The following is an 8587-nucleotide window of genomic DNA, read 5'->3' on the forward strand; positions in this document are numbered from 1 at the left end:
TGAATCAGTAATTCAATTAGACAATACATAACAAAAACAATATCAAATTCATAGTTCAAACTTATGACGCTACAATATAATTTTGAAATATATATATTCTCCATAATTTCAAGTTCGATCACACATTTTTACCTAATTAACGCACTAGTGCCAATCATGTTTTCAAAAGTTCAATTTAAATTCCCACTCCAAATATCATTGAACATTTATAAAAAATATTTCGTGTTTCAGTCTCGCTTGCGTACATAGCGAAATTGAGGCATCACAAATCTCTTTACTCACAAAAAGAAATGTATTGAATCTATGAAAAAGATAAATTTTTGATTTGAGCTTATGATATTACAATATTGTCTTAAAATAATCTAATAATACTAATTTTTTATGCTAAATATAGAAGCAATGTAAAAATTAACTGATTATAAAATTAATTACTCTTTCCTAATTTTTGCATGCATTATGTAGGTAGTATTGTTATCATTCTTGAATTTTGATTCAAAAGTTATAGTTGTTCCTTCATTTTTTGAAGAAATGCATTGTATTTATGATAAAAATAAAAGAAAAAAAAAACAAAATTTCATAACTACATAATTCTAAGTTGAAGAAATGCATTGTATCTCTATGAGAAAAAACAAAATGAAATCTATGGTGTTACGATATCATTTTAAATATGTAACTTCCGAAATTTCATATTAATAAAATGCATTGTATCTATAATATAAAAACCATATCAAATTCATAGTTCGAACTTCTAACACTAGCTACAACATAATCATAAAATATGTAATCTTCAAAATTAGATATCTATCACTCTATTACACCTATTTAACGTGCATAAAATTTCTTCAAAGATTTGTTTTATCTTATAATAATAATAGTATAATTAATCCGTCCATAACAAGTGGTTTGATCATCCCAAAAAGTTAATCAACTTCTATACTATTTAAATGCGAATCTAATAAATTTTAATGATCAGTGTTAAAGTAAATTAAAAAAAATAAAAAATAATAAAACTCTCAGATTAAATTAAAATACACTTTCACATATATTTTAGGAATACTTCTAAAACTCAAAATTCTAAGTTAAAGAAATGCTTTGTATCAATTATAAGAAAACAATATCAAAGTTGTAATTTGAACTTATGACGTTACGATATCATCTTAAAATATATAGTCTCTATAATCATATGTTGAAATGCATTGTATCTACGAAAAAGAACTAAGTCAAATTTATGGGTTCAACTTTGGTGTTACGATATCATTTTGATTACTACATAACTTCCAAACTTTCAAGTTAAAGAATACATTGTATCTATAAAGAAATATCAAATTTATAATTCGAACTTATGACGCTACAATATAATTTTGAAATATGGAATCTGCATAATTTCAAATTCTATCATACATTTGCACCTAATCAACGCACTTAAAATTCTCACCCTAAATATTTTTGAATATTTTTGATTGTTTATACAAAATTTCGTTGAAGATTTGTTATTTCATTTAATAATAGTGTAATTTTTGCTGATCCATATAGCAAGTGGTTTGTTCCTCTCTAAAAATTATTTATCTTCTATATTTTTTTAATGTGAATCTAATATTTTTTATGATAAGGATAAAAGTAAAATGAAAGTAAAATAAAAAATGAAGTAATAAGTATAACTTTTAAATATTAAATTAAAATACACTTTCACTTTTTTTTTCTAGAAATAGTACTAAAATCAAAGTTCCAAGTTAAACAAATGCATTGTATATACGATAAAAAAACATTAACAAAATTGTGGTTTGAACTTATGATTTTATAGTATCATCTTAAAATATAGAGTGAACTATAAAAATGGTCCATGGATTATGGGTTTATCTCGCCCATAGTCCCTGGACTTTAAAAATATCGTTAGTAGTCCTTGGACTAAGGATTTATCTCGAAATTGGTCTTTTTGACTTTTTTTGGTACAAAAATACCCTTTTGAAGGATTTTGGGGGGTTTGGGCAATTTGTTCATTCTACACTTTTAACATTTTAAATATGATATTATTTAAGTTAAGTACTAAATTTGATATATTTCAAAATTATCATTCTTCTTCCTTTTTTTCATCCTTCACTTTGTTTCTTTATTTCAATATTATATTTAACTTTACAAAATTTTAAATTTCAATTTGTAAATATCAATAAATTTTTTTAATTATAAAAATTATTAAATAACAAAAATTAATAGTCATATTCAATATTTGATAGTGTATAATATTTAATCAATATGGTATGACAACGCCTTAGTTTTAATCAATATTTAATAGCTTTAATCATAAATAGATCATATAAAACGATTTATTCTGAAATAAATATGCATCTAATGAATAATGTAAGGCTAATATAATTTTCGTTTATTAATTTGAAAACAATCAAAATTTACTTGAAAATTTCAACAAAAATACTCCTATATAAAATTTTTAGTAGGATCAAATTTTTAGTCAACTTCATAATATTCAATCACAAGCAATTATAACAACCGAACGAAGGCTAAATAGAATAGCTCTTATTTTTCCATCATGATTAATATTGTTTTTCTGTACTTCTTCAATTTAGCTAAATATTATATTAAATACTAACAACATTTAATAGTTTTAATCAATATTTATAGTGTCCATAAATTAATAGTTTTAATTAATAAAATTTATTGATATTTAAAAATCAAATTTTTTTTTAAAATTTAAATTTATAAAATTAAATCTAATATTGAAATAAAAAAACAAAGTGAAGGATGACAAAATGGAAGAAGAATGATAATTTTAAAATAATATCAAATTTTCAGTGGAGTACATAACTAAAATAATATCAGATTTAAAATGTTAAAAGTGTAAAAAGACCAAATTGCCCAAACTCAAAAGGGCATTTTCGTACCAAAAAAGCCAAAAGGATCAATTTTGAGATAAATCCTTAGTCCAAGGACTATTGGCGATATTTTTAATGTCCAAGAACTATGGACGAGATAAACCCATAGTCCATGAACCATTTTTTGAAGTTCCCTCTTTTAACCATAGCAATGATTAAAATAGAGTTTACTTATAAAAAATGTAGTACTAGCAAATTAAGAATGCTAATAGAATTAAAGTTACATTAAAGACTATCATACGCAAGATAATTTCACTAAGTATAGGATAGATATGAATACAGTATTCTCCGTTTCAAGGAAAATGACCAATTTCTTGGACAGTATTATATTTTATGCAATTTTATTTTGTATGTTAATTGAAGAGAATAAAGTAAATGAGATGGAATAAAATAGAGATAAAATGCAGTATAACATGTGAATGTTTAAATTAAATGTATAACATAATTATGGATGTTTAAATTAAATGTATAACATAATTGTGGAGTAATTAGTATGAGGGACCACTAAATAATGCACGGTACTAAATTAGGACATCCATATGCATAAACTTAAAATTATGGTTTAGTCGCCCATTGCCCATTGGTTTGACTCATTATTTTCAAAGCAAAAGGTACCCTCAATTTAATGCGTGCAAATATCATATAAAAAATAAATTAAATTCCATTTAAAGAATAGATTTCTTGCACTCAATCATCATAGTAAAATATTGAAAGTAGAAAATTGTCCTCCTTAGTATTTAATGTCTATATTAAACGTACCTAGGCTCCACCCATGTCATTTCTTGTGGGGGACAAGCAAGTTTTGAACTACTCATGTACTAATAATTCAATCCTTGTATTAATTGACAAGAACATTTACACGATGTATAAAAACCAAAACGAAAAAATTACAAGTTTCGTCATTCTGGCCTAATCCTATTACATATAACCCTCGTATTTCGTCGCGCCAGTCCTGGCAAAACGAAGCACGAGAGACGACTACATTGAACTACTATTATAGTTTAGTCGAGATTATGAGGCTGCAATCTTCTCAAAGAGGCCTAACCTATTATCGGCCAATTTGGACTTATAAGCTGATTTCTTGTATTCAAACCATGTAAATTCCTTATACAAGCTGTCTTCTTCATCCTGCATCAGTGATGCTAATGGAGCAATCGTTTTACTCAATGGTGGTCCTCCGAAATAAATCATTGATAGCCTCGATTTTGAACCGTTGGCCACCACTCTGTGCTTTACGCTCTTAAATCTCCCGTTAGTCATCACCTGCACCCATACACATCATAAATAAATAAATAATGGACGGTGCAAAATATTTTTTTTTTGTTTTCTATATTTCCCCCCCCTTCCATGTGGAGGAATCTATCAATTTAGTACGAATTTTGATAAAAAGGTGCTTGATGTGATTCACGCCATAAAGACAATGTTATTTATGGAATATAGAAATACTCCCTCTGTCCCACTAGAAATGAAACGTTTTTCTTTTCATGTTGTCCCAATAAAAATTAAACGTTTCTTAAAATATAAATAATTTTATCTCTACTTTTTCCTCTCTCTTACTTTACTCTTTCTTCTTTAACTTACAAAACAACACTACATAAAATCATGTGCCGAAAAACAAACGTTTCATATTTATTGAACGGAAGGAGTATGTTTAATGAAAAAAGTTGGTGAATAAATATAGTTTACTAAAATATCAAAATACAAGTATTTAGAGGAAAAGTAGAAAATAACTTTTTTTATTAAGAAGATGAGTGACTAATAATTTTTAGAAAAAATGTGAAATAATTTCATTGAGAAACGTGTGCATGAAGATGTTGGTAATTAGTCAAACCTCGGAAGCCTCGCATCATTAGCTAAAAAGTTAATAATAATATTTAATTAATGTGAAATTCTAGCAAGGTACAGTCACGTGGCTGCGTGACTGTGCCACGTGTACACGTATTCAGACACGCCTCTTCATCTCGTGGTTGACCAATTCAAATTCCGTTTTGAAAAAAGATTTTTAGTCAAAGAGCCAAATTAGAGAGAAAAAGAAGAAAGAAACCAGCCACATTAATTAAAAACAAACAGAGCGAATATTTGATTAGGTGCGTGAATTTAGTTAGTTGTACCTGCAATGAGTCGCCCACATTAATGAAGAAGGAGCTCTGGTCGGCCGGCACCGGAATCCACCGGCCGTCCTTGAGCGAGATTTGCAGGCCGGAGATGTTGTTCGATCGCAAAACGGAGATGATCTGCGGGTCCGTATGCTCCCCGAATCCAATCAGATTACGACCGTTGGATTCGGGGAAGTCCGGGCACGGAGGGTAGTGATTAACCCGAAAAACAGAGTCGCTCTGCTCATCCATCAGCAGCTTGCTGAAGGCTTCTCTGTCGTCAATCCTCAGCCCCTCCGCCAGCATTTCCAGAATCTCGCACGCCATCTTCTTCACCGCCGCGATGTACTCGTTCACCAGACACCTGCAGCAGTGGCGGACGCAGAAAAAATTAGTTAAACATTAGTTAAGCAGACAGACTGATTGAAATAGAAAAATGAGACTGTTTTTTATGGACAGACGAAAGCAGAAAAAATTAGTTAAGCAAACAGACCGACTGAAATGGAAAAATGAAACTGTTTTTTTTGGACAGAAAAAATTAGTTAAGCAAACAGACTGAATGAATGGAAAAATGAGACTGTTTTTTATGGACAGATTAGAGCAGAAAAAATTAGTTAAGAAAACAGACGGGCTGGAATGGAAAAATGAGACTGTTTGCTATGAACAGATTAAAAAATATACCGGAAATTGTCGGCGGCGTGGCCGAAGATGGAGGAGAATTTGTGGTAATCGGAGTGGGAGTTGGTGGTGAGGAGGAGGTATTCGAGCCAGCCGACGTCGCCGTTGGGGCCGATTTTTTTGTCGCCGTAGCCGAAGGGGTCGGGGGGGCCGGCCTGGGACTTGACGGAGTGGGGGAGGGAGAAGAAGCGGAGGGCTTCGGACTCGAGGGCGCGGATGAGGGGCGGGGACGCCGTGGTTGGTGACTTTGAAGAAGCCGAAGTCCTGGCAGGCGCGGACGAGGTGGGATTTGGGGTCGGGTTTGGAGAGGTCGATGAGGGGGATGCCGGGGAGCAATGCGGCGCAGGTGTTGGCATTGGATAGCTGTTCGATTGCGGGTTTGGAATGGACTACCATTGCTGTTTTTAGGAATGGGAGAGATTGTTTGCTTTGGTGAGGTAATGAGGTGAGGAGGTGAGTGTGTTGAATTTTAATAGATTTGATGTGGGATTGCTTTGCTATTTATAGCCAGGTTTGGGGGGTGGGTGGGGTGGGTGGGTGGGGGTGTGTTGGGGGAGGGGGGGTGGTGAGAGAAAGTTCGTGGGATTAATTATGGTGCAATAGAAGATTAATACCTCTGTCCCACATCAAGTGTCACGTGTGGACACGAGTTTTGAAAAATATAAAAAAAAGTGAGTTAAATAAGTTAATAAATTATGGCCCATTTATATACTTTGTTAAGATAAGCGCTAATATTTTTTTGGGATTGTCAAGATAAGTGGCTCATTTCGCTTTTTGTTCTCTTCTTTTTCTCATTCTTTTATTACTTTCTACTTTCTAACAAAGCCCATTTCCTTAAATCAGCGTCTTGAAAAGTTTGTCTCACTTATCTTGGACGGGAGAGTATATTGGTTTTATAATAAAATGTTAGTAGAATTGATTGATGGAATGTAGTCTACTTACCATTTATGATACTACAGTGATATGTGTCTCTTTGTAGGACGGAAAATGGTAAGATGTGATACTTATTGTTAGACGGAGGTAGTATATGAGAAATTTTGAGATGTGACGTAGATTGTTGTTGTATAATTTGATTTTTCATCTAGTTCAAACTTGTTTTAAAATTTTAAAAGTTATACGAAAAATTATTATAATAGGCATTATGGTTTGACTTATCGATGATAAATTCATGTGTGAATTTCTAGCTGTAATACTAGATACACGATTTTGTTAATAAAATTTGTTGGGAAGAATTGCAAACAGATCTGAATTTTCGACTGATATTAAAGTTGCAAGCAAATTAAAATTTGATAAAACTTTGTAATTTTATTTGATACTAGTTTTTATGTTTGTACAAATTTTGACCTTTTGATGGTTGGGATTGGGAAGTTGGTCTAGAAAGGATAAATATCAACGGTGGGAATGTTGAATATATTCAGTGAATTACTGCTTTTGGGCAGTACTAGCTTTACAGAAGTTAATGTAGGATATATGATCTCATCCATACCACCGGTCCAAACCTAATCTTTATTTTGGCAAATATATAAAGATTGAAATTTGAAATACTACTACTTATTTACAAAATGTTATAATCAGGTCGAATTTGTGAAAATGGGGTTGGAGAACGCAATGCTATTCTCTCCTAACTCAAGTAAATTAAGAAATTAGTGTTTAGTTTAGATAATAAAATATGAGAAAGATAAAATAGGCAAGATAAGAAAAGTACTCCATAAAATAAAAAAATAATAATTGTACTCATGATAATGGAAAACTATCCATTTAATCGATCAAGTTGTTGTATTACTAGATATAAAGCCAATTGATTTTCCATTAGTATATCATAAATAACTAATCTTGCTTTTCGGCTTACGGAATTTCTTTATTTTTCTCTTTCCATTTTCCTACGTTTTACATGTACTATTTCCATATGTTTTTGTTTTGTGTGAATTTTTAAATAAATAAAGCAAATTCAATACGGTTGTGTTTATCCAATTATGTGAAACTCGGAAATAGCTAGCTTAATTAGACAAATAATTAAATTGGAATTCATAATCAATGAAGTACAGGTTAGTTACCGATTTCATTATAACTTTACACAAAATATTGCTCCCTCCGTTCTATTTTAGGTGTCTCGAATGAATTTGGCGAATTTTAAAAAATACAAAGAAAGTTAGTGAAAAAAATAGTGGAATGTGAGTGCTCTTTTATATTAGTTTCAATAAAATATGAGTGAAAAAAAAGTTAGTGGAATCAGAGCGCGATAGCACGATACCATTTATAGAATATTTCACTGAAATTTCTAAAATGGAACAGCCAAAAAAGATAAAGCTAAAGCTCTTAACCGAGACGGAGGTATCTTACTAGACACCATGACAGATTGACATTCGTAACGGTGGAAATCGAGGCTTTATAGCCTCGTCCAACACAACTCCATGAACGTAAATCTTCACCGTTGCATACGTGATTCCATCCCTGTATCTAGAATCACATACTCCCGCGTTGTGTGATTGACTTTCTCTATAATTTAGTTCTCTATTTTTGAATCGATTCCCAACCAAAAGTAATAAATATTAAAAGTTCGATCGAGTGCAATTATTCAAACTCGAATTATTAATTGGGAATCAAAGACAACATATATTCGCGACAACAGTCACTGATTGACGAACACAATCAACGCTCAAAAGAAAAAATGGAATAAAATACAAAAATGTATTTAAAATCATCTATTTAATACACATGAGAATCTTAGAGTTGGGTGCAATGCACTTGAACGATGGTTTGGATAATAGATTTAAGTTTCGATGTCTCCGATGAATGGAACAGAAACCGACCAAATGTATTTTCCATGACCGCCAAATTTGATAACAATACATTTTGGAGTTTGTCGACCTATTTATCTATAGTTGACGAATTTCAGGTTATGCCACTCCTCTATTTGGTATAACAATC

At 31.2% G+C, this 8587-nt stretch overlaps 1 pseudogene; it reads right to left on the bottom strand.

The window, feature by feature from the left end:
* Positions 1 to 3701: 3701 nt before the first annotated feature.
* Positions 3702 to 6106, bottom strand: LOC125199917 (annotated as a pseudogene).
* Between the last annotated feature and the right edge of the window lie 2481 nt (positions 6107 to 8587).

This window comes from Salvia hispanica, unplaced genomic scaffold (genome assembly GCF_023119035.1).
Source record: "Salvia hispanica cultivar TCC Black 2014 unplaced genomic scaffold, UniMelb_Shisp_WGS_1.0 HiC_scaffold_733, whole genome shotgun sequence".
NCBI classification, from domain to species: Eukaryota; Viridiplantae; Streptophyta; class Magnoliopsida; order Lamiales; family Lamiaceae; genus Salvia; species Salvia hispanica.